The following is an 11,194-nucleotide window of genomic DNA, read 5'->3' on the forward strand; positions in this document are numbered from 1 at the left end:
TCCAAGAAGACAAATCGCCCACAGATCAACACAGGTGCCTCGTGTCCCGGTGGGATGGAAGTGTGTGTGTGATGATTGCAGCCCCGATGTGTCGGGGAAGGAACAGTGATGGTTGATTTCTTGTGTTTCAGGCTGTGTGGAAAAGGTGACAGTTCTTCAAGAGCTACAGGACGAGCTAATAACCAATCACTACAACTCTAAACTGTACCAGAGTTAAGTATGTAGATCATAAATATGAATCAGTTAGAACTATATAGCATGTGCTTTTTAGTGGACTATTTCCTCCGCCAAGGAAGTTTCATTGCTGGTTTGCTGTCTTACACAAAAACTGCAACAGATTTAGTAGAAACTCGATGGGAAGGAGCATTTTATCGCCATTTTTTAACGTTACAAAATGTTTTGTAAGTTTTTCGTTAACTGTTCCTGCTTCTGTTTATATGTTTACAACTTTTTTGATTCCTTTGCTAACTAGATCTTGACCAGGAGTCCTTCTCAACATCAATGGGGCCTTTCTGGTTAACAAGGTAGAGCAGTCTATATGTGACACATTGTTTGGTATATTTTGATTTGAAAATATAATTTTTTGGGGAGAATTGCAACCATCTGTAAAAACAACATTAGGGAGTTGATACGGCTATTGTGTTGGTTGAGTTGCTTGTTCACACAGCACAAAAACAATATTAGCTTTAATTCAGAGTCGTACTTCTGTCCAATGGGCAAATGAAAGTCTTACATCCACTGTCCTACTGGTTCTGTTTTGGAATCCACAGGCCACCAGGGAAATAACTGGTTCTTTTGCTGTGGAGAGCAGAATCATTTTCTCAGAGCCTTTCGCTGAAAACAGCCAAAACCTTTGTTGATGGAAGACACACCGGTGAGAGCTGTGGGATGAAGTTGAGGATTTTAAAGTACAAATTTGCAGACAAGGGTGAGTTCAATTAAGTTCGGTTGAAGCAAGGTTTTAGTTTAAATGATAAATCCATCAAATACTGCAACAACAAACACCGGGCAGCTCTGCACCTCAGAGAGCTGACAGGTGAGGAGACATGAGAGAGACGCAGAACAAAGCAGGTATCCCAAAAAAATAGCAAATGTTTTAAAAATCAATTTATGATGCACTGGAAAGCGAGTGAAGAGAACCCAGCACATGAGAGAGATGCTCTCTCTTCTCGGTGCCAGTGAGAACCGTTGCAGCAGCATTATTTGACACGGAGATGCAGCTGCGGGAGAGAGAGAGAGAGAGAAGAGCCTAATAACCAAAACCAAGTCAGCGGGAAACAGAGACATTAATAACAGCCACAGTAGGTTAGAAGTTTCCAGACGTCGTCCTCGACTGGGTGAACAAAACAGCCGACTAACTACTGCAACCGCTGAGTTAATTTGCTTGTAAGAGCTGCAGCCGAGTCTGAGACTCCCACTGAACTTACAAGGTTTGGAGTTGTGGTAATGATGAAGTCAGGGAGGCCAAACCTGACAAACTCAGACTTGCTCTCATTAAGCGTGAGGAGTCTTTGATGTTTCCAGACGTCAGCTCCTTCAGTCAATACCAGAGGAAAATGAAGCTCTCACAGCCTCGGAGTGAAGTTCTGTTCAGTTCTTAAAGGAGAAATTATGTTTATTTATTTGTATCCTGCGAGGACACAACCGACTTTTCTGCCTTTTAAACTATTGTTCTCTAAAGCTTACGTTAAAAGTCCTGAGCTTCCTCCTCCTCCTCCTCTTCCTCATCACCATGATTGAACATGACATAAACAAGTCAAAAAGTCTCTCTAGGCCTCTCAGGCTCCGGCGGTGGAGCGCCAGCAGCCGATTCCTCTTCACAGCTGACCACTCACGCTCTCTGGGTCGCTGGGGTCGGCGTCGGGCTGCAGCCGCTTTCCTGCACACGCTCAGACCTCAGGGACGAGCTGCTGTGTGTATTTTAGGAAAACACCACCACGTGTTAGCAGCTGCGTGAGAGACACTTAATGCCTGAGATAGCAGGTCTGAAAACAAATTCACAACTTGCTTTGGTGTCAGGTCCTCACAGATCAGACTTGATGGAAAAAAATTTACCCTAAAGCACAAACACAAACCAAACAGTGACGGGCCTGGTCCCTTGATATTTAGATTTTCCCGAATATGATGTTGGGTCTTATTGTCTTACTTCTGTGGATCTGCAAAAAAAATTATCTCACATGGACGTATTTGTAGTGATTGAGATTAAAAGGTTATTAAATAAAGCTGCTCTCAAACATATACTTCAGAAAACTCGTAGAAAATTGGATCTAGACATTTTTCCGGAGTTTCCCTTTTCACATATGAGGAAGGCAACAGGAGAGAGTCCGGGTCAGACGTGTTCACAACATCTTGAGAAACTCAAAAAGCTCTTAAATCTCATTGTATATACCCGAGCTGATATCTTTCCATCCTGAGATATTTGTGTTCTTCAAATTGTGTGTTCTGTTACAAACATACGGCAGGAAAGGATCCAGAAAAGATCCAGAGAAACTGATTTGTTTTCTCACATGCAGCCTCTCATGAGAATTTCAAGAAAATGTCAGTGCATGTCCGAAAGTAGCTTGATTGCAAGAACGAAAAAAACAAACTTGCTTGACGTTGATATCCTGCTTTTCTTATGCAATCTTTCTTTTTCCTTAATGGCTCAAATTAATTAAGGGTTGCTACTGGCAGCTTGTCTGATTGGGCTTCGCCTTCATTTCTGACTTATTATAACTAAGAGCAAAACAAAATGACTGATATATTATATAGCACTTCATACTCAACCTTTTCCTTCCACTTTAGCTGTCATGCTTTGAACCATTCCTCTCAAAATGCCCACAATAATCCCTGAGAAAAAAAAGGCGAGTAAAATCTGCTCATATGTTTGGCTCGGGGTGGAGGGGGTGGGACGGGTGGCTTGTGATTGGCTGAGAGGTGAAAGGAGCCTTCCAGGTTGTAGCTTCACCGTGTCTCGTGCCAGCGATTTAACCACTCAACCAATCATGAATATGTAATAAGTACATCTCCACCTAGAGCACTCACTACCAGCAGCGGTGATTTGATAGGAAATTCCTACATTTATATAAAGTGCTTTTTAAATGCATGTATGTGAAAAAAGGTTTTACTGTTGTTTTACAGTAAATATTTGATTGGGTAGGAATTGGAAAGAGCATCTTAAGGAGTAGATGTATCTGTTGTATAACTCCAATCAAGGAATTTGCATGAAAGCAGGAATTTATTATTTTAGTCAAGTCTCAGACACTGTATACTTTTTGTTATTGCAGATGATTTTAAGTGAAGCATTTAAAATGCTGAGGCACAAACCCTGGAGCCCCTGAAAAGCTCAGGCGCACACGTTAACAAGCTGACACAGCTGTTTTGTGTTCCTGCACAGCATTCATCCAGTTTCTGAACTAAGTGTGTGTGGGGGGGGGGGGGGTTAGAAAGCAGCAGCTGATCAGTTGGTGATGAGCCCCCGAGGGACAGAGCGATCTCAATAGAGCGGCCAGCATGTAAAGTTGCGGGTCATCAGAGGGAAAGAAGTTCATGTGCCTTCAAAGTGAGTCGTAAAGAATCCTGACTGTCGAACACTTTCAAAACTTGTTGTTTGAACCGACTGTTCAGTTTCACTTCTTCCTGAACAGCCCACAGCTTGGCCACAGCTGACCGCTAATGCTTCGGATGATGAGGCAGTAAGCGCAGCACACTGTCTATCTGACAGTCATGTCATCTTAGGGTCGAGATAGGGTTCAGCCAGTTGGTCCTCATACATCCTCAATGTGCTGGATTAGCATCAGCCTTCTTGCTTGAATTCTGAAACAGGGTTATGTTGGAACAATAACCGTTTGTCTTCATCAATACTACGACTTGCTCTAGACTTAAGTCTGATATCATGGATAAATCCATTAAGTGCTTCAACCGCTGTCTGTAAATGAAGACGGATGACGTGTCTCCACTTTCTCGATATGAAGCCAAAGATAACCGACAGACGAACGCTGCCATCTGGCGCTTATGTTAATGTCAGCTGTCAATCATGCCAGAATTACCAGAAAAGGTTTAACTTCAGTATCATAAAAGATATCTAGAACAACAGAAAGAAGAAACATGAATTTACCATGTGCGTTGACTTTTTAGTTTGGTCGATGCCCCATCTGCTAACATGGAGGAGGCCGGGTTTAAAACCTATATTGCACATAGATAGCCAGCTAACTAAATTAGCCAATGAGTTAAAGGTTAATTAGCTACAGCTGCTAAAATCGACTTTGGCTTTTTAAAACATCATAAATTTACCATGTAGAAATGAGAAGCCTCTTTCGTCTTTGTTCGGTTTTTAATTTTCTACTAATTCTGGCATTAATAACTCATGACTCACATAAAGAACCGACTTTTTCCTTAAACAATATTAATTTCAAGTATCATTCTGCCTCTTTTATCACTGTTAAAAACAACGACTTCCACAGAAGCTCAGTGTGGAGCTTAACCAGTGGTTGGTTTGTCGAGACTTTGAACCATTAGGTCTAATATATATTTTATACGGCATCATCAGCCACATGAATTTATTATTTCGGTTTAATTGATGCGGGCAGGCAGTTGGCCAAGGGCGAAGCCGCAGACAGACACTAATGCATGTGAAATCTAGAAGGAAGCACTATCAACTTTTTTGGGGGGGGGGCAGGAGAAGGTTCTTCGAGGGATTGAACGGGTCAACGCTGTGTTACTGGTTTGCTCTCTCCCACAGGCTCAGCTCACATCCTAGAGAAAAACGCTCATAGGATAAAGTTGTATGAATATGTTCAGACATTATTTATGGGCGGGGGAAAGAGCGTTTGAATAAAGAAAGCCCACCATTTAAAAATCAAATACCCACGCAGTGTGGATTGAACTCTGCGACACCACAATAGAGATGCAATCATATTTTTTAACGGCCTCTGGGAGAAATCGGTCACAAATCACTGCTGTTGAGCTCCATTGGTTTGTGAGCCTCTCATCCACGAACACTCACAGAGGAAAATTCATAGCACCGTTGGATGTAAATGCAGATGTTATGAATCAGCTGTCCAATCCTTTTATAAGTGGCTCTAGCATTCAAAATGTAAAAAAAGGAAATGGAATCATTCTTCTCCGTGTCGGCTGGTTCTTATCTTTAGCATTATCCATTCAGATTTCTCCAACCACACACCTTTCATGTGGTTCTATTTCTTAAGTGAAGCATAACTCATCTCTTTTAGATTAGCTCCTAGTTGGTGAAATGAGCCATCAATTTATTTTTACGTTGTATTGGTGTAGAGTGCTTTGCCTTCTCCACCTGCCTGAATAATTCTTCCCCCTCTGTGTGTTTTATTGTCCGGCAGAGATGAGCCACCATCGGCTGTCCTCAGATCTGTGTACCGCCGTTTGTCTCGCAGATTTAACACAAAAGCACGGGGTCGACTTCCTGGTGGAATGTTTGTGCTATAACTTTGAAAATCAAAACCAATTTAATTAAAATAAAGTAAATTTCTCGATGAAAAACGATAAAAAAAAAACAGAATTAAATGGATACAAAATAAATTATACTGATCAGATATAGACACAGCATCCGTCACCAGGTCCACTCAGGGGCCAGGAGCCCTTCATGTCCACCACCACTCCACTAAATCCTCAGCCCCCTAATCTCCCATAAACACTCCCTGACTGGGGGAGCTTCCCTGGCAGTGCCAGCGTCTCTGTGCCAGCCCCGTATACCCATTAGCACCAGTAAGCCTCTGCCTCCAACCACTAAACCCCCACTCGTCACAGGGAAAGGTGAGTTGGAGGATCACCTCTCTTCTGCGGTAAAGACGACGCTAATCCTCAACTCTGGGAATGATCTCAACCACCAGGACAAGTTCTCATCCATCCACAGGGTTCATTTGCTTCTCATTACCAGTGAGGATTTGCATGCTGCAGCAGCTGAATTTCATCTGCTCCATCCCCGTGCAGTTTAATTCCCCCTCCCCTTTATAACCCCCCCACTGCCTTCACTTTTTTGCTCATCCTCATCCCTCTGCTTTATTTGCATGTTTATACTTCTCCCTCTCTAACCTCCTTCCCTCCATCACCACACACACACACACACACAAACACAAACACACACCACTGATTGTTTTCCTCCCTCACGCCGCAGCCTGTATTCCAGCAAACCAGATCACTCCCATCCCTCCGTAAACAGGAACTGTACAGTAAACAAAAAAAATCAGAAGATGCTGCCAGCGCAATCAGAGCATATTTCTTTTCAACTCCCCTCGCTGCCGGAGCTGTGTGCTCCTCATCCTCTCAGTGCACTGCAGCTCCTCCCTCCACCTCTCTCATCAGCTGCCCCTCCCTCTGCCTCCCTCCGTCTCTGCTAGGTGCAGCATGCATGTGAGCCTGTGTGAGCCAGCAGAGCCGCCTGTGTGTTTACATGTCAGCCTATCAGTGCAGCCGGATTTAGCGCATCTGGAGAGGACAGAGGCATTTCTCAAATGCCCCTAAGACGAGGGATTCTCGTCGCTGCATTCATCCCTCTCTCCCTTCTGAATCCACCCCGTCTGGAATCCTGCTTCCCTGTCTCCATGCTTTCGGAGGCATTTTGAATTTCCTTGGCAACATGGAGCTGCCTGAATTAGAATTCTCCGCATGACAGTCCTGGTAAGTAATCAGTCTCTGTGGTGGGCTTTGAGAAGTGAGGCACTGGATCAGATTTATTATGGTGCAGTGGTGGGGCCAGGGGATCGCAAGGGAGCAAATTAATGTCAAGAATGAAATTGTGTCACATAAGCAAATGGGAAGAAGGGAGAAGAAGAATTATTTACTGGAGAGGGACCCAGACCTTGTTTGTGCTTTGTCATCCGGATGGGTTTCATTCTGCTGTGTGCTATGAGATCTGGGTTTGTGCTGATGGGACACACACACACATTGTGTGTACGTGTGTGTTTGTGTGACATTTGAATGTGCATTATGTTGCATAGATATTTTTCATGATGCAAATGAATGCAGGCATACACTGTAAATATGATATGGTTTGTGTGTGTGTGCATGGAAGCATACAAACACATATATGTCCTGTACCTTTTGATATCACAGCTGAAGGTGTGAGGCTGAGCAGGAGAGAGTCGGTTTTGTGTTTCTCCCCGAGTGTTGTTGCTGCTTCCTAATCTGCCCTCATTAACATTCATGTTCTTTCAAAGACCAGTAAACTTCTCCAGATTCACACTTATTCATTCCCAGCAGTCTTGTGCCATTAGGGATATATACGGTGGCGATGTGGCACCCGATAGGTCTCAGATTTGCCACAGGTTAGGTAGATGGTGATGGGGAGGATGGGCGACTTTGTATAATCATTTACGGAGGCTAAATAAGCGATCTCTCATACTTTAATTTCCATTGCCTGATGTATTTGCATCTTCCTAATCATGGCTGCAGCGCTCCGGCAGGCAGACGATGAGAAGACTCTTCCTCTTGGTTTTTTTAACAGCGCAGTAACAACCTCTGCCAGCCACGACCCCCCAGCAGTCTCTAAGTGAAGGGTCTGCTCTTCACATCAAGGCTTTATGAGCTATACACAGCTTTTAATTGGGCCCCTGTTCTCAGGTTATGATGGCTGATTGGAATCTTTTTTTTATTTTTTTGGACGGTAGTTATTGATGCGTGTCGCTGTGTGCGCACGTCTGCGGCTCCAAAGCATTCAGACACAATTTCAATGGGACTGAAATGAGCTTGTTCCGGAATTGGAATTTATGATTACATCTGGTGAACAACTAATTAAGACTGTTATTGTTATAGGGCAAACTGTTTTCAACAATCTACATATTGTCAGAATGAGTTTCCTCAGTTTGTTCAGTTGCATATTTGCAGCATTTATGCACAAATTACAGCTGAATATCAAGACCTGGGGAATGTATAATTCCCCCATTGCAGTTTAATTAACTAAACATTGATTTGATTGCATATGATGTAAACCTATGTCTGGGTAATAACCTGCATTATGTATTTTCTTTTTTGAGGCAAATAGGGTAGAACTAGGGTAAAGAACTTGCACTTACAGAAGCTAACGAGGGTTTAAATAAACAAACAGCACAGATATATTAAAACCATGTAGAAGGTGGGATATCTACACAAACATCAGATCCAGAGCAACATTAGCTTCCAATTGGAATCAGTCTGTTCTCCATGATGAATAGGAATCTGATATCCCCCCTTTTAGCTCCTCTTTGGTCTCCCCCACCTTCTGAACACCAGGCTGTTTAGCTGATGGAAGCTACGTTGTGTCTTTCTTTATTTAAAGTCTGCAGGTAGAATCCATGGGGTTTATTCGAGTTGCCTGCTGTTGCTGGAAACCACACTGATGAGTGGTGATGCTGAACCAAACCAGTAGAACCAAAGTAATTAAACTACATAAAGGGGAACTGTGCTGTCATGTGATCAGTCTTTGTGTCACCCTTTGCCCCTAAAATTAGCTTTTTGATCAATATCATCTGGTTATGGTACCTTTAATGATTTTATACAACTAGTTATTTTCAGCATCTATTATCGATGATCCATGTGATGAGTGAGAACTTGTTTAGCTAAAGCTGCTTTCACACCTGCACTCTAACCCAAAATGTTAACCAGATGAGATGCATGTGCGAATGTGAATATCTTAAAACATCTGAACGAGGCATTAAGCAGATTCCACCCTCCAAGCTTCCTTGAAGAGCAGCTCTGTAATGTCTTATTGAACCGACGTGTGAATCTGGAGAATCTGAATCCGTCTGGAGAGTTCGCATCGAGCCAGTGGACGTGTTAATGACGAATCACTGCTGCCTCCTGCACGCTCTACCCAGGCACCTCCACATCGCCGAGACCAAATGGAATATCTCCAGTAGGTGTGAACAATCTCAGGTTGTGTGCTGTGTGTGTGTGTGTGTGTGTTTGTGTGTGTGTGTGAGAGGGCAACTCAGGACAGTGCTTGTTCATATGTGATAAGGGATTAGAGGAGCTGGTAACGCATGATGGCTGCATACCAGACTGAAGTTTGTCCAGTGGGTAAAAGGATCTGAGAGCATCTCAAAGTATCTTTGCCAAACCACCAACAGAATGAGGTGAGCAGAAGAAGAAGAATAAATCAAGTTATTTAAATGATAACGATATGTAAATCATCAATTTACTAGTAGTAATACCAGTACAATTATAAAGGCCAGCCACACACAAGCAAACAAAGGCCTGAGCCTTCAGTCTGTAACAAACAAAAAACAGCACAACACAACCAAAGCAGGAGTGATGTGTTTTTTTCCCAGAGCTTTTTGCCCCATGCTGTCTTATGCTTAATATTCTGCGATGCAGTGGTCCATACAAAATACTGAACAATAGCCAATTTTCTCACAGTGGCATGAAAGGGGGATCATCAAAGCCGAGCTGGTGCTTTTATAGGATGGATTCAAGTTTTCCTTTTCCTTACAGCTCAGGGAGAATAATAGTGAAATGTTGTAGAGGAAGTTACAATCACTATTACTCGTAGCTAAATTCAAGGAAGACACTCTTTGTGGTAAAACGAAGGTCATGTGTTGCTTTTGTGTTGTGAGCAGAGCTAGATTTGTTTCAGGGTTCACCCACTATGCTCAATTCAAGCGACCATGATGCAAAATAAATAATTCCACCTCCATCACAAACCCATGTATCTGTTGTGCTTTATTTTTCTCATGTTATAGTTTGGGTGCCAACCCTTTGCCCGTTATATTTACAGCTCTGAATCAGGGCAGCCCTGCACATAACAGCATTTTTGATGGCCCAGAAAGGAGCGCTGCATTTGCCGGCCAGAAAACATCTAGGGTGTTACTATTAAAACCTTTTTTTCTGAAACAAGATCCATCTGGAATCAAGTCACTGCCACATAATGGATAACATCAGCCACCTTGGAAAGGAAATGGGGAAAGAGAGAGTGTGGTGAAGACTGCCGGGGCCACGTGTTTACACAGTGTCTGCTGGATGGCGAGCGGACGGGCGGAGGCAGATCTGTCACAGGATACTGAAATTTGCGCTCTACAAATGTATTTAGAAGGTCACGGCCATGCTGCTCTGTTGCAGCCTCCCTCATTTAAATTTAATGATAACAGCTTCATGCAAAATATGAGACCGTCAGGGGCTATAGTGGGATGGAGGACAGAGGTCGCCTCGTGTTCGTGCTCACTGGCCTAAAGCTCGAGGATAGCCTACTGTAGCTGTAGCGACAATAATATTCACCAGAAGTGATTAGACAGGAGTGTGTCCTTTCTTTTTATCCCTACGATTTGCTTGGCTGGTTTTATTATCAGATCTAACAACAGTGATCTGGTCAGAGTGAATCATTGCTCTGTATTCTCATGATGGTGGATTTAGATGGTGATGATGGATCCTGATCCTTGTGGCAGCTGATTGTGAACAATGATTACAACGAGACAATAACTCCTCAGTTCATATGTCATCGCTGCTCCCTTCATCTCTATCAGACATTTTCTACCTTAAATATCAATTTTTGTTGATATGTGACTCTCTCTAAGGTTTCTTCCTTTTTTCCCAAGTTAATAGATAAATTCTTATTAGATTCTCCTTACTCTGTTTAAGGATGTCACACTTTGTTAAGCCCTATGAGACAAATTGTGATTTGTGAATATGGGCCAGGGTAGTAAGCAATTAAGCCTATAGGAGCAGAATCTGATTTATTGGCCAAGTATGCTCACAATCCAGCAATACAGGAAATATAAAAGACAATTTGCATATTATTTACAAACAACACACAATATTCAGGTGAGATCACACACAAATTATACAAAATCTTGCAGGCATGTGTATGTGAGAGCAAATAATAAGCATCTCGGGGGGGTAGGCTCCAATAACTAACTAAAGTAACTAGATATAGATGTAGTAGATGGTTCCTGTGATGGTGATGACATCAGTAAAGATGTTCTTGACAGTGTAGGTAAACAGGGTTCTGTGGCGTCTGCAGCTGGAGGAGTTCACTTCACATACATTGTGTCAGTGGTGTGTAGAAGCTGTAACGTGTCTCTCTGCCCATTTCCTGCTTTTTTTAAAGAGTCCAAGTCCTGGAGGCTGAGCAGAGGAGCACCAATGACTTTTTTTTCTTTTTTTTCTGCTGTCCTCACAGCTCGTGCTGTCGGTTATCCTTTTCGGTGGCTGCTGCGAACCGTGATTGATGTGCACAGGGTGGATTCGATGACTGCATTGTGGAACTGGCTCT

The sequence above is a fragment of the Pleuronectes platessa genome, chromosome 1 (assembly GCF_947347685.1).
Source record: "Pleuronectes platessa chromosome 1, fPlePla1.1, whole genome shotgun sequence".
Classification (NCBI taxonomy): Eukaryota; Metazoa; Chordata; class Actinopteri; order Pleuronectiformes; family Pleuronectidae; genus Pleuronectes; species Pleuronectes platessa.